Source organism: Hyperolius riggenbachi, chromosome 1, assembly GCF_040937935.1.
Source record: "Hyperolius riggenbachi isolate aHypRig1 chromosome 1, aHypRig1.pri, whole genome shotgun sequence".
Lineage (NCBI taxonomy): Eukaryota > Metazoa > Chordata > Amphibia > Anura > Hyperoliidae > Hyperolius > Hyperolius riggenbachi.
This window is the reverse complement of record NC_090646.1, coordinates 307,254,708-307,278,397: the sequence shown is the minus strand read 5'-3', so window position 1 is coordinate 307,278,397 and position 23,690 is coordinate 307,254,708. Positions and strand designations below refer to the sequence as shown.

The window sequence follows — 23,690 nt, the reverse complement described above, 5'->3', positions numbered from 1 at the left end:
TGCTCATTGTAATGTCACAGTGCCAATCAGGCACCTGTCATGTCATCCCTGCACACAGATGATAAACCTGCTGTGTGCAAGGATGACATGACAAGTGCCTGATCGGCACTGCATGATGTGTCCCCTTCTGTTCGCCTGTGTCTCTGCTCCCCTGCATTGTGTCCCCCTCCCTTCCGACCCCTGTGGCCGCTCTGTCCCGCTTGCTTGTCTGGGTCTCTGCTCCCCGTGCATCATGTCCCCCTCCCTTCCGACCCCTGTGGCTGCTCTGTCCCGCCCCCTTGTCAGTGTCCCCCCGCTCTCCGTGCACGCTAAATGTAATGGCAGCCAGCGTGTCTTACTGTAGCCATGCTGCCCGGAGATCTCTGGCGTCCTGTCTTCTTCCCTCTAGTAACCGGCGCTTGTGTAGATGACGTCATCTACACAAGCGCCGGTTACTAGAGGGAAGAAGACAGGACGCCAGAGATCTCCGGGCAGCATGGCTACAGTAAGACACGCTGGCTGCCATTACATTTAGCGTGCACGGAGAGCGGGGGGACACTGACAAGGGGGCGGGACAGAGCAGCCACAGGGGTCGGAAGGGAGGGGGACATGATGCACGGGGAGCAGAGACCCAGACAAGCAAGCGGGACAGAGCGGCCACACGGGTCGGAAGGGGGGGGCACTTAAAACAGGGGAGCCAAGAGACAGTCTGGGGGGGTGGGATATGTGTTCTGCGGCTGGGGATGTGTGGCTTTGGGGCTAGGCCTTATATTCGGAGGATGCCTTATATACAGAGAAGGCATGAAATTGCAGCTAGGCCTTATAATCAGAGGATGTTTTACTTTAGGGGAAAGACGGTATCTAGGTGTTGGGTTCCCCAAGTGAAAAGTCAGTCAGGGAACAGTGGAGGAGCATGGATCTAACACAGAGCAACCTTATGCTTATGAGTGAATAATTGAGTGGGTCACTAGCTAATGAGATGTGATTATGCTATGTTGAAAAAAACCAAAAGTTTCATAAGCAATAAATTATATGTAAGGGGGTAAGTGGGTGAAGACAAGCCAATGATTGGGCTCCCTTAACTAACTTCAAGGTAAAGATTATAGGTTTAGTGTTGTATTTACGCCAGTCAGAAAAAGTGCAGTGGCAATATGCATAGTATCAAAGAAGTAGCTAGCATATTCTTGGGTAGTGTACCGTGGGTAGGATATACCTTCCCCATTGACTTTATTATGTATGTCATAAATAGTGACCAATACCATGGCTTAGTAACTTTGCAGTGAGAAGAATCTCAAAGTGGGTAGGATGTTTAAAAGATTATGCTAAATTTTATCTGGCATCATAAGAATAAGATAAAGTATTACAGGAGTGAGGTGCTTACAACCATTGATAGGGAGGTAGGGAGAGGAGTAGGAGAGTATTAGTAACTATAGTTTAGCTGAGCAATATATCATATATTGGATCCTTCACTACCCTGTACCCTAAATTTAAACTAATTAAACTGGGGCTAAATGGAGGCGGGTATAACATTAATTTCTGCAAAGTGCCAGTGTACTGGTGTTTGGGAGTGCAGGTAGTCCCACTTAATTTAACTAGATGGAGCAAACTAGTGGCCTAGAGAACTGTTAAAAGAGGTGTCATACATTAAATCATTTGAGCAAGCTGTAATCTCTTGTCATAGAATCGTATCAAAGTAAGCTATATTCTTACTAAAGCTTGACATCAGTAACTAAGTATAAAGCATAACTGTGCATAATAGTAGGAACACATTGCTATGTAGTGCTATATACGTGGGGTACACTTGAAAAACATAGGCACACTTTGTGACCTGAGTGGTAACCAATACAACGGCAGTGCAGTGAGAAGGGTTTAGGCACAGATAAAGTTTTACTTATCTAGTGCGCAGGTATGAAGAAAATGGAGTAGTGGCTCCCTCCCTTGGACTGTAAGGATAGAGTGCATATCCCAAGCAACAATCACCCCGCGTCCCCCCCCCCCCCCCCCCCCACAACGGCCAGCCGCGAGGGAGACACAGAGCGACGGCCACCAAAAACATTAAGATCATAACTGGAAAGGGTCCATTAAAAGTACTTGCAGGATGCCATTGCATTAGTGTCCACAAAACAGATCGAACATGCAGTACATATCTATACGGGGTAGAGTGCTAACGTAAAGAGATTTTAAGAAGGGTGCCATAGAACTTACCCAAGTTAATGTCATTATGCAGTATATCATAAAAAGGTATAGTTCACTCGTATAGCCATATTATATATCATATATGCTAATTAGTACAATGGCATTTCAGCTGTGAAGAGTTTGTGCTGGGAGAATATCCAAGCAGTGTGCGTATAGTTTTCACAGTAGTAGTTTATAAGTGGTAATAGCACCCTCTGCTGGGCCGAAAAGGTAAAATGCCTTTGCTTGTTAAAGAGACTCTGTAACATTAAAAAGATCCCCTGGGGGGTACTCACCTCGGGTGGGGGAAGCCTCCGGATCCTAATGAGGCTTCCCACGCCGTCCTCTGTCCCACGGGGGTCTCTCCGCAGCCCTCCGAACAGCCGGCGACTGTGCCGACTGTCATTTCAATATTTACCTTTGCTGGCTCCAGCGGGGGCGCTGTGGCGGCTTTCCATTCCGAACTACACGGAAATACCCGATCTCATTCGGGTCCGCTCTACTGCGCAGGCGCAGGAAACTTGCGCCTGCGCAGTAGAGCGGACCCGACGGCGATCGGATATTTCCGTGTAGTTCGGAGCCGACAGCCGTCAGAGCGCCTGCGCAGGAGCCAGGAAGGTAAATAATGACGTCACCGCTGCCCGGACTCCACGGAGGGCTGCAGCGAGACCCCTGACGGATGGAGGACGGCGTGGGAAGCCTAATTAGGATCCGGAGGCTTCCCCCACCCGAGGTGAGTACCCCCCAGGGGATCTTTTTATGTTACAGTTCCTCTTTAATAGGGAGATGGAAACATAAGAATAGATTGGGAAATGAGTTATTGCTAGCTGAGTTTAAGATATGGGATAGTGTGGGCTCGAATTTCATAGCAATAAAGAGTCAATGGTTGCCAATTAATTTGAATCAGGGTGGGAGGGGGTTCAATATTATCTTTTTGGAGGATGCCATTGTGCCAATGATTAGTAGTACAAAAACAGTTATGTATTACCCATCTGCACGTAGTAGATTAATCATCTAAAAGCGGATTAGGAGAGATATCAAACATTAAATCATTCAAACAGGCTGTGATTCCTGCCATATGACCCTATCAGGGTAAACACTTCTAGTAACAGATTATAAGTGAGACATCGTTTTACTATTACCAAATAATAATGTCATATATAGCCACACTAGCATGCAGTATAAGGAAAACCAAATTGAGTTAGTCAGCAAAAACATTAATACAAAGTATACAATACTGCTCTCGGGTAAGAGCTCAAGATGTAATTTAAACGTAGATTGTGAGGATCACAGTATCAATGAAAATGAACATATATGAGTAGGATGGGTAATAATGGTATCGGTATGCTGTAAGCATGACAAAAAGGATGGGTTAAACTCAGCACATAAGTAAAGTAGTGTTAAAGGGAAGGTCCAAGCAAAAAAAAAAAGAGTTTCACTTACCTGGGGCTTCTACCAGCCCCATGCAGCCATCCTGTGCCCTCGTAGTCACTCACTGCTGCTCCAGTCCCCCGCTGGGAGCTTTCTGACTTCAGAGGTCAGGGCCGAATTGCGTACATTTTTACACATTCCCGCTAGTGCAGGAACATTAACACATACATTTTTACGTGTTAGTGGTGCAACGCGTAAATTTTTGTTCCTGCACTAGCTGGAATGCGTAAAAATGTATGCAATGTGGCCCTGACCTCCGAGGTCAGAAAGCTGCCAGCGGGGGACTGGAGCAGCAGTGAGTGACTACAAGGGCACAGGATGGCTACATGAGGCTGGTAGAAGCCCCAGGTAAGTAAAACTCATTTTTTTTTTTTGCTTGAACCTTCCCTTTAAGATTTCCGACTAAATGAAGATGGGATTCATAGGGCCGGGTACAATGGTATTGTTGTTGTAGGGGAAGAATAGTTCAACTCGTTCATACACAAGAAACTGAGGGGCTAATGAGTTAGTACTGTGGGGCTGGAAGTCCTTATGTGCCGGGGGCAATGAGCTAGGTGATCGAGGTGCGCATGAACAGAGGCTCCGCCTACCAGCCGTTTGGCTAGAGCAGGGAAAATTGGCGCTCCTGGATAAACAAGAAAGGAGGAGCAACCATCCAAGTCAACAGGGCAATGTTAATGAAAAATTGGCGCTCCTGGGGGAACAAGAAGGGAGGAGCAACAGTCAAAGATAGCATAGCAAGTTAATATTAGACTCCATTTTTCTTGCACATGGCGACCAAAAAGTGCCAATCAAATCTTGAGGTGAAGGAATAAAAGTTAAAACCATATAATGCTTTAGTGATACTTAAACAAGGAGCGTTAAAGTATAGACTCCTGTAGAACACCTTATTTCAACTGAACACGGTTGTAACTTTCCAAGGGGGTATAGATGAACAGTACCTGTCTTAGGATTAGGACCGGGAGTAAATGGCACAGGAGGAGGGCGAACAAAGGCCCCATAAGGTTCTCCAAGGCAAAGAAAACTTATGGATTCAGCTGATCAAGTATAGTAGGTAGCATGTGGGTACTGATCTGTGTAATCACTGCACATCTTGAGATGAGAGCTGTCGCAGCGCTTCTGAGCGTCTTCTTTTCTGGCATTGTTCCTTGGGGCTGAGTGATGAAGTGCCTGGGTCGGCATTGGAACTCCGTTGTGAAGAAGACAAAGGGGGATCTGCTGGAGGTGGAATTTTTGGGTCCGGTAGGTCCAGTGCTTGGAAATGATCTTGCAGCTCCTCCAGTGTAGTTGCGGTTAGCTGACGATTGTTATAAGTAAAAATAAGGGCAAAAGGGTATCCCCATCTATTCTTGATCTGTCGTTCACGTAAAATTAGCAGATGGGGTCTCATCTCCTTCCTCTTCTGTAAAGTGATTTGGGCTAGGTCTCCATAAATTTGGTAGGCATGCCCCTGAAAGGAAAGGGAGTTGTTAGCTCTTGCTGCTGCCAGGATCTTTTCTTTCGACTGATAATACAAGAACTTCATAATGATATCCCTTGGAGGGCCACCAGGCAGACGTTTGGATAGTGCTCTGTGTACCCGCTCAAGTTCAAGGCGTTCCACCGGAATGTCTGGAACCAGCTCTTGCAGGAGTGCTGTGATTGCGCCTGGAAGGTCGGTTATATCCTCTGGGAGACCACGAATATGGAGATTGCTTCTTCTGGATCTATTTTCGCTATCTTCTGCTTGCCTCTTTAGCTGTAATACTTCTTCTTCTTCTTCTTGGAGCTTTAGTACATTGTCTTCATGTGCCTCTAGGACTGTGGTGGCATTATCCATCCGATCTTCAAGCGAGGAGGTCCTTTGGGCTAGCAGTCTAATCTCTTTTAGGAGCTCACAGCCTAATTGCTTGTTGGCTGCCACAACTTCTTTTCTAACTGCAGCTCGTAGTTTAGACAGTAAATCTTGTGTCCGCGGGGGAGAAGAAGTTTCCTCCAGAGTGTTCCTGGTTTTCATCAGAGGCATAAGTGTCAGTAGCCGTGTCTGCCACGAGGTCCGTTGGTGCTGATTGATGTGCGGCTTGGGTCCTGCCGGTGCCCGCAGTATTCTTGCCTTGTTTCTGGCTCGATCTCGTCCTGCTGTTGCTTGCCATGGCTCGCAAAGTGAGCACGATGTGTTCCCCCAGTAGTATCTCAGTAATTTCAGCGGTAGAGAGTAGTGTGACCGAAGGTATTATTAAAAGATGCTCTGTGTACGGCACGGAGAACTGGCTAAGCGACCATCACCAGTCTGCGCGCGCATGCGCCTCCTGGTGCTATTTATTTTGAATCCTGAGTGAGTGCAAAACCGGTCAATTTCGGTGAACAGGCGTGAAACTGAGGTCAGAGGGTTAGATAAGGTGAAGATGGTGTCATCCGCAAAGAGGGCGGTTTTGAGTTCCAGCCTGCCCACCGAGATCCCAGTAACGTCCAGAGAGCTCCTGATCCTGATAGCCAATGGCTCAATACATAGTGCAAACAGCAAAGGGGAGAGAGGGCACCCCTGCCTCGTGCCATTCTTAATTGAGAATGGAGAGGAAGTGATACCCATGTTGCAAACATAGGCTGTGGGATTAGTATAAAGGCAACTAACACCATTCAGGAATTCACCCCTTATGCCAAATTTTTGTAAAAAACAGCCTCGGGTATCTCCAGTCCACCCTGTCGAACGCCTTCTCCGCATCCAGTGAAAGGAGCAGAGAAGGCGTCCGACAGAGCTTCATCCTATCCATCAGTCCAATTATCCGACGTATGTTATCTGTTGTCTGTCTGCCCATAACAAAACCTGTCTGGTCCGGGTGGATAACACTTGGTAATATAGGATTTAGTCTATTTGCCAAAATCTTGGAAAGGATTTTTACGTCCACGTTAAGAGAAATTGGCCTGTAGTTAGTGACCTCAGCTGGGTCTCTACCCGGTTTTGGGATTACTACAATGGATGCTCTAGACATGTCCGGGGGGAATTCCTCCTCTCCCTTTAAGATTTTATTATAAAAGGATGTCCGCTCAGGAGCTAGTAATTTTATAAATGTTTTGTAGTATGAGGCAGTGTAGCCATCCGGGCCAGGGGCCTTGGAAGACTTCAGTTTTTTAATGACCGAGATAACCTCTTTGACCGTAATGGGGGCATTTAGGAGGGTGCCCAAGTTAGGAGCTATGCTAGGGACAAGGACGCTGTTGAGGTACTCCTGTATGTTTGCTATCGGGGTATTAACTTTGTCTGTAGTAGTGCCATCATAGAGGCTAGCATAATACTTTTGGAATTCCTGTACTATAGAGGATGGGTCATGGGTCAAGGACCCTGAACTAGTTCTTATAGGGTGGAGTCTGTTCATAGTTAGTCTATTACTCAATTTCCTAGCTAACATTGTGTCTGGTTTGTCGCCTTTCTCATAAAATTTCTGAGAGGTCAGGCGCATGGCCCTGTCAGCCTTCTGAAAAAGAAGGGATTTGAGCTCAGCTCTTAGTGCATTGAGCTGTGTAAGGGACATATGCGGAGGACTTTTAGCATGTAGAAGTTCCATGCGCCTAATCTCTCCTTTCAGTTCCGAGATCCTAGCCATAGCTATCTTACGTTTAGTTGAGGAAATTTTTATCAGCTCCCCTCTAACAGTAGCTTTGTGGGCCGCCCAGCGTATATCCAGAGAGGTGTCTACCTCCCGGTTGAATGTAAAGAAAGACGTGATTTCAAAGGCTACCTTTAGCTTTATTTCCTTATCTACTAGCAGAGATTCGTTTATGCGCCACATGCTTTTAGGCCTAGGGGTTGAGGAGGAGAATTGGACTTCCACATAGGCATGGTCTGACCATGTAATCTCAGAGTGGTCAGCTTTAACCACTTTACCCCCGCGCGTACGGATTTCTCCGCCCCTTTTTCCATCCTTTCACCCCCAGGGACGGAGAAATTCGTACTCTGCGCATTCCCGCCGCTGTCCGCGCTCCCGCTCGTAAACACGCCGCCCGCCGCTAGTAAACACGCCGCCGCCCGCTCGCCCAGAGATCAACGAACGGGAAAATCCATTCCCGTTAGTTGATCTCAGCCCCGCAATGATCTGCTGCCGCTCGGCTGAGCAGCGCGATCATTGTGAAAAAATAACAAAGTTCCAGCCTCTTTCTACTTCCTGCAAGAGTCCGGAAGGACGCTTGCAGGTCGTATGAAACAAATTGGTAATGTTGTCATCTTGTGGCCAAATAGTAAAACTACACCCTAACCATTTTTTACACACAAACTTTTTTTACACAAAAAATTAACTCCTTACCTCCCACACTCCCCAATTTTTTTTTTTTTGTAATTAAAAAAAAAATAAAAAATTTACAATTAAAAAAAAAAATACATAAATAGTTACATTAGGGACTGAACTTTTTAAATATTTATGTCAAGAGGGTATAACACTGTTACTTTATAAACTATGGGCTTGTAATTAGGGATGGACGCAAAACTGAAAAAAATGCACCTTTATTTCCAACTAAAATATTGGCGGCAAACATTGTGATAGGGACATAATTTAAACGGTTTTATAACCGGGATAAATAGGCATATACATTTAATGGGTTTTAATTACAGTAGCATGCATTATTTAAAAACTATAAAGGCCGAAAACTGAAAAATAATAAATTTGTTTTCCCACATTTTTTCCTATTTTCCCATTAAAACACATTTAGAATAAAATAATTCTTGGCATAATGTCCCACCTAAAGAAAGCCTAATTGGTGGCGAAAAAAACAAGATATAGTTAATTTCATTGCGATAAGTAATGATAAAATTATAGACGAATGAATGGAAGGAGCGCTGAAAGGTGAAAATTGCTCTGGTGGTCAGGGGGTAAAACCCCTCAGTTGGGAAGTGGTTAATCACCTCAGCTAAGAGAGTAGAATCCATAATTATGAAGTCAATGTGTGAATAGGTGTTGAGAGGATTAGAGTAGAAGGTGTGCCCTCTCTCCCCAGGATGAAGAGCTCTCCAGACGTCCCAAGTGCCAGTATCAAGTAGTAATTTGAGGAGGCATTTGGAGGGTGCCCTAGAGCGACCATTCCCACCATCCAAAGAAGCATTGAAGTCGCCGGCCATTATGATCTTACCAGACCTATTGTTTAAAACTTTAGCAGATAAAGTGGAGAGAAAAGGGCGTAGGCCCTCGGAAGGAGCATAGACCGATACCAAGGTAAGCATTAAACCGTTTGATTCCCCCACCAAAATAAGTTAACGACCCTCAGGATCCCGAATGCACTTATGTACAGTAAAATTAAGTCTCCTATGGAGGATCACGGCCACGCCACATCTCTTCCGAGGGGCAGAGGCATAATAGGCCTGGGGGTAATGTTTATGCCAGTATTTAGGTTCTTTGTTTTGTACATAGTGTCTCTTGTAAAAAGACAAAGGGCTCTATTCTCAAAGAGCCAAATTTTCTGCAAAATTTTACCGCTATATTCCCGCCAGCGGTAAACTCCGCATTTTTTTTCAGCATTCACTAATATTTTCCGCATGTTTTCCGCATGCAGGAAAAAAGATGCGGAAACAGCCATTATTCATGCGGGAATCATGCGGTAAAAAGGTTGCATGAAAAAGTGTTTAAAAAAAAAAAGTTAAAGTCCAGCAAGCACAGCCCTTAAGCCTCCACACTTTATTAAAGTCAATGGGATGCGGAATATACCACCTACTACTTGTAGGTGATAAAAAATCGGTAATTAACGACGAAATGATGCGCCTGAACATTTTTGAGAATTGATCTTTTATTGCGGAAAATACCGACTTTTGCGGTAATTTTTCCGCATGAATCCCGCACTTTTACCACACTTTTTCCGCATGCAGAAAAAACATGCAGAACATTTTGAGAATTCCAACTTGACGGTATTTTGGGTGCTAACTTCCCGCATGTACTTTACCGCATGCGGGAAGTCTTTGAGAATAGAGCCCAATGTCTGCTTTAGAGCTTTTGTAGTACTGACAGGCTAGGCGCCTCTTCTGAGGAGCATTAAGGCCTTTAACATTGTGGGTGATGGCTATAAGAGGGGCAGTAGTTTCCTGGGCAGAAGAGCTAGGAGACCCTTATGCTGCAGTGGTTGGGGGGTTATTAGCCGTTACATGTGGCATGGCCATGATCCTCCCACAGAGCTCAAAACAAAAGAATACAAATATGCATTACCCACTAATTCCCCAAAAATGTACATGGTCGGTCCTACATATTTAAAAACTACGGCGATCCGACAAAAAAATTATAAATTAAGAGAAGGTACAAATAAGAGCGTATACAGCACAGTTGGCTACGGTAGCGTCAAGCTTGCACAAAAAAGAACCATTGTTAGTTGTAGGAACAGTAAGTTGAATGTGTATAGGCACAACATCTATAAAAGGGAAAAGCAACAGTAAACAGAACGTAAAACCGAGAAGGGGGACACTTATCCAAGTGGCCTGAGTGCACATCGTGGGACTGCAGACTAGCTGCAGATCAGTTCAGGGCTATAGCACCCAAAAAAGTGCTGAGGCAGAGGTGCAGAGGCTCCGATCATAAGCCGCCTCACGTGAGCTCAGAAATGGCGGCATAAGGCATCCAGGACAGTGTAAAGGTACAGCCAAAGTTCAGGAAAAAAATATGCATCAGAGCCTTGAGAAGCGGGGCTCGGAGGGGAGCTAAAAGGGACATCTGGTTGGTCCAAGTCCTTCGTGGATCTCCCTGAGACTTTAACCCATGAAAACTTCGGTGGGGAGAGTCTCCTTGCTGCACCGGCTGCGCGGGACCCTTTATCGTTAGTGAGGCCTAGTCTCTGTAGAACTTCCGGAATGTGGCCAGGATCAGAGATGGAGATTTGTCTGCCATTATGTGGAATAATAAGCTTGAAAGGGAAGCCCCATCTGTACTTTATCCCCTGCTTGATCAGTGTAGTAGTAAGAGGCTTCATCTCCCAGCGTTTATTCAGCGTAATAGGGGAGAGGTCCGGGTAGATCGAGATCTTACACTCCTGAAAATCCATGTGTGGAAGGTTACGGGAGGCCACAATGATGGCCTCTTTAGTGCTAAAGTAGTGGAGTCTAGTGATTATGTCCCGAGGGGGGCTCCCATCTTTAGGCAAGGGCTTCAGGGCCCTGTGAGCTCGGTCCAGCCTCAGCTCTGAGTCGGGGAGGGCTGGGATAAGATGGCGGAAAAGCGCCAGCAAGAATTCCTGGACGTCTAAAACAGTCTCCGGGACAACGCGGACTCAAGTTGCTTCTCCTGCCCCTGTTCTCCTGGTCCTCTCGGGCCTCAGAGTGGCTATATCAGAGCGCATCTCCTGGATGTCTGTGTCCGTCTGCTTGCAGTAGGCCCTAACCCCCTCCAGACCCTCCTCGATCTCATGAACACGCTCCCCCAGAGCTGATATCTCATCACTGATCTTAAGTGTCAGCCTTAGAAGTGTTGATGAGTCTAAGTTTAAATATAAAGACTGCAGGTCTGCTTTGGTGGCTCGGTCAGGGTCTGCTTGCTTACCAGCCTGAGAGCTGCTCTCGCCGGAGGTCCGGGCGTCAACAAAGCTTTGTTCTTGATGCTCCTGTCATTATCAGTTGCGGAACCGTGGAAGCTGCCTGTGAGTCAGGACCTGTTGAGACCAGCCGATCACCCAAATCCGGAATAATTGGGTATGACGGCCTGGCTATTGAAAGGTTAATCCTTCCAAGAAAAGGTATTTCAGGGAAGGCGTTTAAGACTCTGCCTCAGTCCAGGAAGCAAGCACTTTCAGATATTTATCTTCAAATATGGAAGGCTTTTTGTAGATTTAATCTAAACCAGCAAGGGTGTATTGAGCAATTATGCATACTTCAGAAGAGTGAAAGGTGTGTGTGCTTCTGACCAGTTTCACCTGACTTTTATATACTGGCTGCCTCAAGTCTAATGACTAATTCACACTGACTCTCGTCTAATGAAAATGGCAAAGCGTCTGCATACTGCATTTGCCTACCAGATTATGCATGATTTAAGGCTGCCTCCCTGCCATTCCTGCAGGAGTTGGCCCACGCAAATACTTGCATCTCAACAGGGGTGTCGCATGTAGGCCTCCTTGTACTCCATTTTTGGTGTTCGCTCCCAGGATATGCATAGCAGTACAGGTAAGCGTAATTTATGCAATAGTAGAGCATCTATCCTTTGGGGAGGCAGCATGGATGGTTCTCCCTACGGCGTAGGCTGCGTCTGGGATGAGCATAGTCCGTGTTCTCGCTCCCCCTCGAGACAGTTGCGGCACTCCCCGGCAGTGGATGCTTTGAGGGGGTGTTTGCACTGCCCCTCTTGGGGGCAGAAGGAGGCCTACACGTGGCGCCCCTGTTAAGATGCAAGTATTTCTGAAAGGGGATTTCCTTTAGGGCTTCCCCCGTCGCCATGGCGACGCACGTCGTGACGTCACAGGGAGACCCGATCCACCCCTCAGCGCTGCCTGGCACTGATTGGCCAGGCAGCGCACGTGGTCTCGCCTGGGGGGGCCCTGCATCGCGGTGGGCATGGGTGGCGGCGATCAGGTGAGACACGCAGCAAGCAAAGTGCTTGCTGCGTGTTTAAAAAAAAAAATATTCAAATCGGCCCAGCGGGGCCTGAGCGGCGACCTCCGGCGGTAATGGACGTATTAAGTCATCCATACCGCTAAGGAGGTTAATTGCAATTGCGTCCTTTAGATGGATAGGAGAGGGACAGGCATATTTTGTATTTCTCCTTCTTTGTATACCTATTCCTGGAACAAAAAATGTGTGTCTGTGTGTCTGTGTGGTCTGAAACGGACATTCAATAAAAATGTTTTCCTACTTTTTAATACTTGTACAGTTATCATATTTGCTTTTGTGCACACATTATATGGTCTGTTTGCAAATTACAAGTTTCCAAAGTGTAGTTTTTCTTGCCCTGAAAGCTGGAATTGCATTTTATTATTTTTCTATTATAACTGCTTTATTATATATTAAACTCTTCTAATGAGCTGTTCTGAACACTGTGTGTGCCTGAAGTAGAGACAGTTTCTCAGAGAGTTTGTTTACATTCCAGTGTTGATACATTTGTGTTTAACAAGTAAAAAAAGATACTGTTATCTCCAGTTTGGATGCAGATTTGAAGCTGGAGAAAGTGATGTTCTGCTAGAATTTTTTTTCTGGGATAGTAGCTTTCAAGCTGTGAGGAATATTTTAGAACAAAGTAGAAATGCTGGCTTTCAGACCACTTTAAGCTTTCTTTAGAGTTTTTGACAAAAGTGCTGTTTTTTTATTTTCATGTTTAGCAAGAGATTGTCTTGCCATTTTATTTATTGATTTTTTTTTTTTTTTTTTTTTTTTTTTTTTTGATCCTAAAAATCCAGGGGAAGAAAAAATATTCCACACTGGATGTTTGTTTGACCTATCTTGATAGGACTAAGGATTGCAGGAAGGAGAATAACATACTTCTACAGATCCAAGGTGCAAGAAAAGGGTTTAAAGCCTCTAACCCCACTTTAAGTAATTGGTTGAATCAAACAATTTCATTAGCTTATACTAGTTCAGATTTGGTGCCTCCAGCGGATTTGAAGGCACATTCTGCAAGATTAGTATCCTCCTCTTGGGCAGAAAAGGCTTCTGCTTCAGTCTCTCAAATTTGCAAAGCAAACACTGGTCCATACATATATAAAGCATTATCGCCTGGATCTGCAATTGAATCAAGACATGGCTTGCAGAAGACAGGTTCTGTCTGCCGTTGTCCCGCCCTGGGGAGGTGGTAATCTGCAAATCTCTCCAGCCCCCATCATGTGGGACTAATGGAAGTCAAACATTACTGTTACCGGTAATGTGATTTCCATGTAGTTCCACATGATAGGCCTACTAATATTTGCCCGGAATGGTGAGGAGTAGATTAACCACTTGAGGACCACAGTTTTAACCCCCCCCCCCTTAAAGACCAGGCCCTTTTTTGTTTTGTTAAATAGGCCACTGCAGCTTTTAAAGAGACTCCGTAACAAAAATTACATCCTGTTTTTTATCATCCTACAAGTTCCAAAAGCTATTCTAATGTGTTCTGGCTTACTGCAGCACGTTCTACTATCACCATCTCTGTAATAAATCAACTTATCTCTCTCTTGTCAGACTTGTCAGCCTGTGTCTGGAAGGCTGCCAAGTTCTTCAGTGTTGTGGTTCTGTGATGCATCTCCCCCCTCCTGGCCCCTCTATGCACACTGCCTGTGTATAATGATCCCTTGAGATACAAAAGGAAGGCTGTATACAGCCTGCTTGTGTATGGATGTATTTTCTATGTGTGAACATACTGTACATCAACCTACTTCCTGTTTTGGTGGCCATTTTGTTTGTTTATAAACAAACTTTTTAAAACTGTTTTTAACCACTTTTAATGCGGCGAGGAGCGGCGAAATTGTGACAGAGGGTAATAGGAGATGTCCCCTAACGCACTGGTATGTTTACTTTTCTGCGATTTTAACAATACAGATTCTCTTTAAGGCCAAGCTGCAGGGCTGTGAAACTCAGCACGTGTTTCCCAAACCCCCCCTTTTTCTCCCCAGCAACAGCTCTCTGCTGGTGTTGGCTGATCGCTCCCCCAATGGTGGTTCTCCCCTCCCCCCCCCCCCCCCCCCACTTCAGGACCTCTGCTACGCTTATCTACACCCCTGCAAAACATCACTTCAGCCACAGGGGAGTAGATTAGCGTACTATTTGTTTACCGACGCCACTCATGATCATCGCATTTCTCCCTCTGTGATCGGATAATGGATAACAGCTGTGTCCTTCCCCCGATCACTGTCTCCTAAGCTTCCTGCAGTGTTGCTCAGTTAAAAATCCGACCGAAACATATGTAAACATTTGTTCCATGTTATATTTACTCAACACGGAACACAGTGTAGCACCATCTTGTGACCAAAAAGTAAAAATACATCCAAATGCACTCTAAACACAAATCCATAGGAGAATAAAATATATTTTTTTTTTTAACACCTTCCTCCCCTACCCCATAGATACCAAAACAAAACACTTTAAAAATAAAAAAAATTACACCATTTAAAATGAATATAAATGGTTACCTTAGGGAATTTTGTAATGTATGTCACTACTGTGGATTTTGTAAATAAAGTCTTGGAATTATTATAATATGAACTACCCAAATGACAAACTATGGCACCTGCGGAGGAGCAAGGAAATGGCATACAGGTCCGGTGACCGGGAGGACTATAGAAGAGCAAAGAACATCTTAAATCGAGAACCGCCAAAAAAGAACTATGCTGTAAAATTGGAAAAGAACCTCTCCTCGAGAGACTCACGAGCTGTTTGGAAGGGCTCAAGGCTGCCACGAACTATAAGCCCCCCCCCCCCCCCCCCAGCATGCAACTCCCAGCACTGAGCTCGCCGAGAGCCTCAGCAACTTCTATTGCAGATTTGAGAAACTGGCTGCGCCCACAGGGCCCCCAGTGTCTCCTGCCCCATCCTCTGACACAGATGTTCCACTTCCAGGCCCCCCACCTCTGGCTGTGAACGAGGAGGATGTTCTGCGGCACCTGTCAAGGTTAAATACAAGGAAAGCCTCTGGCCCAGATGGCGTTTCACCATCCTGTCTGAAAACATGCGCATGGCAGCTCGCTCCTGTTCTCTCCTCCATCTTCAATAAATCACTTCAGGTCGGCAAATTCCCTGCTTGCTTCAAGAGGTCCACTATTATCCCTGTCCCAAAAAAAAAAAGTTTCCGACCTCAACAATTTCAGGCCAGTGGCTCTCACATCTGTCATCATGAAGACCTTTGAAAGCATGGTCCTGCCCCTCCTAAAACTATCCACTGAGGTCATGCTGGACCCTTTTCAGTTTGCGTACAGAGCAAACAGGTCCAATGATGACGCCATAAACATCTGCCTGGAGCTTGTCAATGATCACCTAGATAGGCCAGGCTCATACGCTAGGATCCTTCTACTTGACTTTAGCTCGGCGTTTATCACCATCAGCCCCCAAATTCTTCAAGATAACCTTACTGCCCTCAAAGTCCACCCCACCCTACGCCTGTGGATCACGGACTTCCTAAGTAACAGATCCCAGGCCGCCAAGCTGGACACTATCGCCTCGCAACCAAGGACCACCAACATAGGGGCCCCTCAAGGATGTGTGCTGTCGCCGTTCCTGTTCTCCCTCTATACCAGGTATGTCAAACCGGTCCTACGAGGGCCGAGATCCTCACACATTTTTGATACAGCTCAAATGACTTGATGGGTCTGAATCAGGAAAGGTGTGGCCATCAGGTAGAACACATTCCTTTCTTTCTTAGTCCATCCTAAACACTGGCATGGATCTGGCCCTCCAGGCCTGGAGTTCGACGCATGTGCTCTATACAAACAACTGCAGGTCAATGGCGAACTCTGTCAGGGTTATCAAGTTCGCTGATACCACTATAGTGGGCCTCATCTTGGGGAATGATGAGCTGGAGTACCGTCATCAGGTTGACAGAATTTGCCAGTGGTGTAGGGAGAACGGCCTAGTCCTCAACACTGGAAAAACCGTAGAGCTGATTGTTGACTTTAGAAGGCACGCTCCCACCCCACCTCCAATCTGCATTGATGGCACGGAAGTCTATTTGTCCCCTGTGCGCGTCTCCTAGGAACTACAATTTCCAGGGACCTGACTTGGAAAGCCAAGATGACCTCCATCCAGAAAAAAAGCTCAGTAGAGACTATTTTTCCTTTGCCAACTGAAGAAGTTCGGCATGGCCCAAGAACTTCTGACGAGCTTCTACACCGCCACAGTTAATCTGTCCTCTGCTCCTCCATCTTGGTCTGGTACGCTGGCTCCTCCGCCATCGACAGATTCAAACTACAGAGGGTCATAAGATCAGCGGAAAGGATCATTGGCAAACCTCTTCCCTCCCTGGATCAACTTTTTAACTTCAGACTGTGCTCCAGAGCTCTGAGGATCATCAAGGACCGATCTCACCCTGGGTTCCGCTTCTTCAGCCAACTTCCCTCGGGCCGGAGATTCCGGTCCATCTGCACCAGGACCACAAGACACAGGAACAGCTTCTTCCCTTCAGCTGTCAACTCTTTGAACTCTATGGACTCTCCTCACACTTGATATGTTTTTGTTATGCTATCTGCTGCTGTATTCTTCTTTATAAATTGTATGTATTGTATGTCCTGTTTTTTTCCCATTAGCCCTGTATTATTTATTATTAATTATTGTATTTATAAAGTGCCAACATATTACGCAGCGCTGAACATTAATTTAGGTTACAGACACTATTTAGGGTTGAAATCTATTAACCCTTCGCACACTCACATGCAAATGTTCACACAATTGCATTAACAGATTCACTCATCCAGGCACAACTGTTATCCCTACAGCTAAATTAAAAGCCAGGGTTTTAGTTCACAGAAGAATGCATTCTTATGCTTAATCACCTATACTGCGCAGAAGTACCCAGGTAAACATAGGTGTCCTAACTCTGGCCCTGTAACATGCATAGTGCAGACATGCAAACACATTCATTGCATCAAACCTATCAATGGATTAGGAGCACACATCCTAACTTCCTCTCCTGGGAAAGACAGTGCATCTTACCAATCGCACAAGGGAGCTAATGTTATGTGTCCATGTGCACAATGCGCATACACCAGCATAAGCTGTCTGCATGCTGACAAACATACAGGGGAAGGGGGAGTGCACCGAATTGGACCCTAGCCACAGGGGTCAATGATAAGAATAAACATACATATATCCAGGCACATCGCCTCTAGTTAGGACATTAAATAAATTATTAGGGAAAGGGAGGTGCTGAAGGGGGTGTGGCTAGAAAACAGCAAAAATCTATTAACCCTTCGCACACTCACATGCAAATGTTCACACAATTGCATTCACAGATTCACTCATCCAGGCACAACTGTTATCCCTACAGCTAAATTAAAAGCCAGGGTTTTAGTTCACAGAAGAATGCATTCTTATGCTTAATCACCTATACTGCGCAGAAGTACCCAGGTAAACATAGGTGTCCTAACTCTGGCCCTGTAACATGCATAGTGCAGACATGCAAACACATTCATTGCATCAAACCTATCAATGGATTAGGAGCACACATCCTAACTTCCTCTCCTGGGAAAGACAGTGCATCTTACCAATCGCACAAGGGAGCTAATGTTATGTGTCCATGTGCACAATGCGCATACACCAGCATAAGCTGTCTGCATGCTGACAAACATACAGGGGAAGGGGGAGTGCACCGAATTGGACCCTAGCCACAGGGGTCAATGATAAGAATAAACATACATATATCCAGGCACATCGCCTCTAGTTAGGACATTAAATAAATTATTAGGGAAAGGGAGGTGCTGAAGGGGGTGTGGCTAGAAAACAGCAAAAATCTATTAACCCTTCGCACACTCACATGCAAATGTTCACACAATTGCATTCACAGATTCACTCATCCAGGCACAACTGTTATCCCTACAGCTAAATTAAAAGCCAGGGTTTTAGTTCACAGAAGAATGCATTCTTATGCTTAATCACCTATACTGCGCAGAAGTACCCAGGTAAACATAGGTGTCCTAACTCTGGCCCTGTAACATGCATAGTGCAGAACATTTGAGCAATTGTGTGAACATTTGCATGTGAGTGTGCGAAGGGTTAATAGATTTTTGCTGTTTTCTAGCCACACCCCCTTCAGCACCTCCCTTTCCCTAATAATTTATTTAATGTCCTAACTAGAGGCGATGTGCCTGGATATATGTATGTTTATTCTTATCATTGACCCCTGTGGCTAGGGTCCAATTCGGTGCACTCCCCCTTCCCCTGTATGTTTGTCAGCATGCAGACAGCTTATGCTGGTGTATGCGCATTGTGCACATGGACACATAACATTAGCTCCCTTGTGCGATTGGTAAGATGCACTGTCTTTCCCAGGAGAGGAAGTTAGGATGTGTGCTCCTAATCCATTGATAGGTTTGATGCAATGAATGTGTTTGCATGTCTGCGCTATGCATGTTACAGGGCCAGAGTTAGGACACCTATGTTTACCTGGGTACTTCTGCGCAGTATAGGTGATTAAGCATAAGAATGCATTCTTCTGTGAACTAAAACCCTGGCTTTTAATTTAGCTGTAGGGATAACAGTTGTGCCTGGATGAGTGAATCTGTGAATGCAATTGTGTGAACATTTGCATGTGAGTGTGCGAAGGGTTAATAGATTTTTGCTGTTTTCTAGCCACACCCCCTTCAGCACCTCCCTTTCCCTAATAATTTATTTAATGTCCTAACTAGAGGCGATGTGCCTGGATATATGTATGTTTATTCTTATCATTGACCCCTGTGGCTAGGGTCCAATTCGGTGCACTCCCCCTTCCCCTGTATGTTTGTCAGCATGCAGACAGCTTATGCTGGTGTATGCGCATTGTGCACATGGACACATAACATTAGCTCCCTTGTGCGATTGGTAAGATGCACTGTCTTTCCCAGGAGAGGAAGTTAGGATGTGTGCTCCTAATCCATTGATAGGTTTGATGCAATGAATGTGTTTGCATGTCTGCACTATGCATGTTACAGGGCCAGAGTTAGGACACCTATGTTTACCTGGGTACTTCTGCGCAGTATAGGTGATTAAGCATAAGAATGCATTCTTCTGTGAACTAAAACCCTGGCTTTTAATTTAGCTGTAGGGATAACTATTTAGGGTTGAGATACAGCAATATGATAATAGAGGATACAAGAAAACCAGATCACACTCCATAGTATGAGTACCAGGTAATGCTTAGTCAGTCACTGGATGGAGCATGGAGATAAGGCAAGTTAGGTTCACTGAGATGCATAGCAAGGGTTCACAGTAATGGAGGTGCAAGATCAGGTAGGACACAAAAGGAGGACCTTGCCCAAAGGCTTACAATCTAGAGGGAGAGGTAAGGGCACGAATGGTAGGGGACCAGAGTTTAGCTGTAGGTTTAGAGCACTTGTGAGGGGTAGTAGGCCAGAGTGAAAAGGTGAGTTTTGAGGATGTTGTAGGGGGCTGCCCTAATGGGTGGAGGTAGGGAGTTCCATAGTGTTGGAGCAGCTCTTGAGAAGTCCTGGAGGCGTGCATGGGACTGGGTGATTCGGGGGGCGGTTAGGCGAAGTTAATTGGAAGAGCGGAGTGAGCGGCTAGGTGTGTACCTCTGCGTAAGATCGGAAATGTAGGTTGGGCAGGTTTTGTGGACAGATTTGTAGGTCAGACACAGTATCTTGAATCTAATTCTGGACTGAATAGGAAGCCCGTGGAGGGATTCTAGGAGGGTATCTGCCGTGGTGGAGCGATGGGAGCAGTGGATAAATCTGGCTGTCGCATTCATGATGGACTGCAGTGGGGCTGTTCAGGTCATAGGGAGACCAGACAGCAGGGCATTGCAGTAGTCAAGGCGGGAAATTGAGGGCATGGATGAGGAGTTTGGTGGTGGCAGAGGTCAGGAAAGGGAGAATCTTACAGATGTTACGAAGGTGGAAGTTGCAGGACTTTGTGAGGTTTTGGATGTGGGAAGTGAAGGAGAGTGCGGAGTCCAGGGTGACACCCAAACAGCGGGCTTGAGAGGTAGGGCGAATGGTAGTGTGGTTAACAGTGACATGCACATCTGGGAGGTTCGTTTATGGCCGGGGTGGGAAGATCATGACTTCTGTTTTGTCTAGATTTAGTTTCAGGAACCTAGCGGACATCCAGGAGGAGATGGGTGATAGGCAGGAGGAGACCTTGTCCATGGTAGTGGTGGATATGTCAGGGGTGTGGAGGTAGATCTGGGTGTCATCTGCATACAGATGATAGTTAAAACCCATGGAGGAGATAACCTTGCCAATGGAGGATGTGTATAGGGTGAACAGTAGGGGGCCAGGACCGAACCTTGGGGGACTCCCACCGAGAGGTGGTTGGGGTGGACGAGGACTCATTTAAGGCGGTTGGAGAAGTAGGATGAAAGCCAGGACAGGGCGAGATCGTGAATGCCCAAGGACTGGAGGGACTGGAGGCGTAGGGGATGATCTACTGTGTCAAAAGCTGCTGACAGGTCAAGGAGGAGGAGAATGGAGTATTTACCTTCAGCTTTAGCTAAGGCAAGGTCGTTGACCACTTTGGTGAGAGCAGTTTTGGTTGAGTGGGCAGGCCGAAATCCAGATTGGAGTTGGTCTAGCAGTGAGTTGGCATTGAGGTACTGGGTCAGGCGTTTGTGAACCAGACGCTCAAGGAGTTTTGAGGCAAAGGGGAGGAGGGAGATAGGACGGTAGTTGAAGGGTAGCGAGGGGTCGAGTGAGGGTTTCTTGAGCAGGGGTAGTACAGTGGCCTGCTTGAAGTCTGTGGGGAAGGTGCCTGTGGATAGGGAGAGGTTGAACAGGGTAGTGAGGACTGGGGCCAATTCCGTGAAGTGAGGCTGGAGTAAATCAGAAGGGATGGGGTCAAGGGGGGGGGGAAGTAGGTGGTATTGGAAGTCTGCAGTAGGTGGTTGACTTCCTCGGTGGTAGGAGTGAAGGTTGTGAGGGGAGGACGGGGTGGAGGAGGAGCTGGTTGGGAGGGGGTGGGAGGTGAAGATTGGAGATTGGATATTTCCTGGCGGATGGAGACAATTTTGTTGGTGAAGTGGGTGGCTAAATCTGTGGCAGAGAGGGAGGAAACAGAGGGTGGGTGGGGGGGGTTTAAGCAGGGAGTTGAAGGTGGCAAAAAGACGCCGGGGAGTTGGAAGCTTGTGCTCCGATGAGCTTGGTAAAGTATTCCTGCTTCGCATGAGCAAGGGCAGTGTGGAACTGCAGCAGGTTGGTCTTGTACTGTAGGAAATCCTGGTTAAGTCTAGTTTTTCTCCATTTCCGTTCAGTGGCGCATGTTTTCCTCTGGAGGATGCGAATATGGGTAGTGCGCCAGGGCTGGGGGTTAGGGGGTTGGTTGCGCCGAAATATTGGTGGAGCAGCTTTCTCTAGGGCTGATAGAGTTTGGCGATACTGAGCTGCAGCAAGATTAGGACAGATTATGGTGGGGAGAGTGGAGGAGAGGGGGTCCGCAAGGACACTAGGGTTGAGCTTGCGTAGGTCTCGCTGCCATCGACCAGGTGGGTGGCTAATTTGGAGGTGCCTTCCGTGAGGAAGTTGAAGGTGATGGTCTGAGGGTGGAAAGGGTGCGATGTCGAGGTCTGCAATGGTGGTGGATTTAGTGAATATACCTGTACCTGCTAAAACCAATTCCGGGCATGACTCCGTCGTGCTTGGCGAAATAAAAGATTCTGATGGAGAAAAAAAAAAACTAAACCTTTTATCTCCAAATAATAATTTATCGCCATACATTGTACTAGGGACACACTTTAAATGTTGTAATAACCGGGACAAATGGGAAAATGTCTCTCATCATCAATAGCACATTTTATTTTTAAACTACATCGGCTGAGAGCTGAGGTGTGTGTGTGTGTGTGTGTGTGTGTGTGTGTGTGTGGTTTTTATTTTATTTTTTTTCTTCTACCTCTTCCTTGCAAGATACAAATAAAATTGTTAGCAAACTACTGCCCAGAGAAAGCCTAGTTTGTCCTGCAAAAAATAATATATAGATCATTTCAGTGTGATAAGTAGCAAGAAAGTTATTGGCGAATGAATGGGAGGAGCGTGATGTGAAAACTGCTCTGGTCCTGAAGGCGAAAAACCTGTGGTCCTGATAGTGGTTGAATTGTTGCTTTTATTTTTTTACTACCCTCCCTCCCCTGTACAGCGCTGCTGCAGATCGCAGCGCTATACTACCCTAACAGTCTCCCGAACAACGATCGCCGCTCGGAGACTGAAGGCGGAGCTCTGCCTTCCAAGCAGGAGATGTGTGCGATCTCCTGCTAGCCCCATAGACAGCTGTTCACGCCAATCGGTATGGAGCAGTCCTGGGGCTGCCGCACTGCTCACGCCAATTGGCGTGGAGCAGTCGGCAAGTAGTTAAAGAACTTACGAGGTGAGTCATACAAAAAAAGTTAATTACCTTAGGTGAATATCAGACCTCAAGGCAGATGACCACTGGCTCCCTCGCTGTTTAGAAATGCTCCGTTATCCTAATCCACTTATTAGCAGCCCCGACCCGGCCCAAGGTCACCTTATCTCACAGCGCTTAGAATCGCCGCTTTAAAAGTCCTCTGCCTGCGCAGTTCGCATAGCCAGTATTGCGGCTGCGCAGGCTTTCAGCCCTGGAAGCGGCACATCGTCGCTCCGTAGTCTTATACGTCATGTGGGCATTACCACATGACCACCCACATGACCCACTCAGACACAGGCCAGGAAGTGAACTCTCTGACTGGAAAAGAATAAATGCAATGTGTTTGTTCTTAAAAACGCTCTGCACAAAGGTGTTTTTTTTTTTTTTTTTTTTTTTGTGTGTGTGTTTTTTGCGTTTACTATACCTGCCATTGAGGCAAAATAGCCTCAAAAAATGGTACAGGCACCGCTTTGCTGAGTGGATCCCAAATGAACCGCTCAGCTGTGAACTCTCTCATAGGGAATCATTGCACAAGCGTTTTTTGGGCGATTTTGAAAATCGCCTGCGCTTGCACAAACGCCCTTACGCTGAACGAGCCCTAACTGATCTATTTAGCTTCAGTTTAGCAATTTAGCTTATGAAAGGTACCAGAAACAAGCATGCAGCTAATCTTGTCAAATCTGACAATAATGTCAAACACCTGATCTGCACATGCTTATACTTGCTTACTCTGGCAGCTTTAAAAAAACTTATGTTGGATCCTAAACTACAAAAAAATCAGACCTCACGCCTTCCCAGTCAAAGGTGGTTGGTTTATTTTTTTTTTTTTTCCCACTTCTTTCTTCCTGGGTCATAGTACTGGACATCTCGGTACAAATGTCCTTTCTTCCAGAGAAAGAGCTATTGGGTCTAATAGATCATGTGCATCTCTTTTCTAAAAGCAAAGAAGGTGTCAATCAGAGAATCAATGTCCCTGTTATGCAAGATGTCCGCTTGTATTCCGGCAGTTCCGTGGGCACAAGCAAGGTCCGGAATTCTCAAAATTTCCATTCTGTTGCAATGGGATGGGAGTCAGGATTTGTTAGACAGTTCTGGGTCTCCAGCCAGGTAAAGGATTCCCTCAGTTGGTGGAAAAAGTAAAAAAAAAAAACTCGAGGAAAGGGGTACACTGGATTCAACAGCATCCTGTTGT

At 46.1% G+C, this 23,690-nt stretch overlaps 1 protein-coding gene across 4 annotated transcripts in view; it reads left to right on the top strand.

The window, feature by feature from the left end:
* Positions 1 to 23,690, top strand: part of SH3GL1 (SH3 domain containing GRB2 like 1, endophilin A2) — a 594,767-nt gene that overhangs the window by 29,392 nt on the left and 541,685 nt on the right. The window contains exon 2 of one of the 4 annotated variants that reach the window (XM_068233808.1): positions 8,551 to 8,765. The exons of the other annotated variants lie outside the window; for them this stretch is intronic. The gene's annotated coding sequence lies outside the window, so the exon portion shown is untranslated. The remainder of the gene's footprint in view (positions 1 to 8,550; positions 8,766 to 23,690) is intronic. 4 annotated transcript variants of the gene reach the window in all.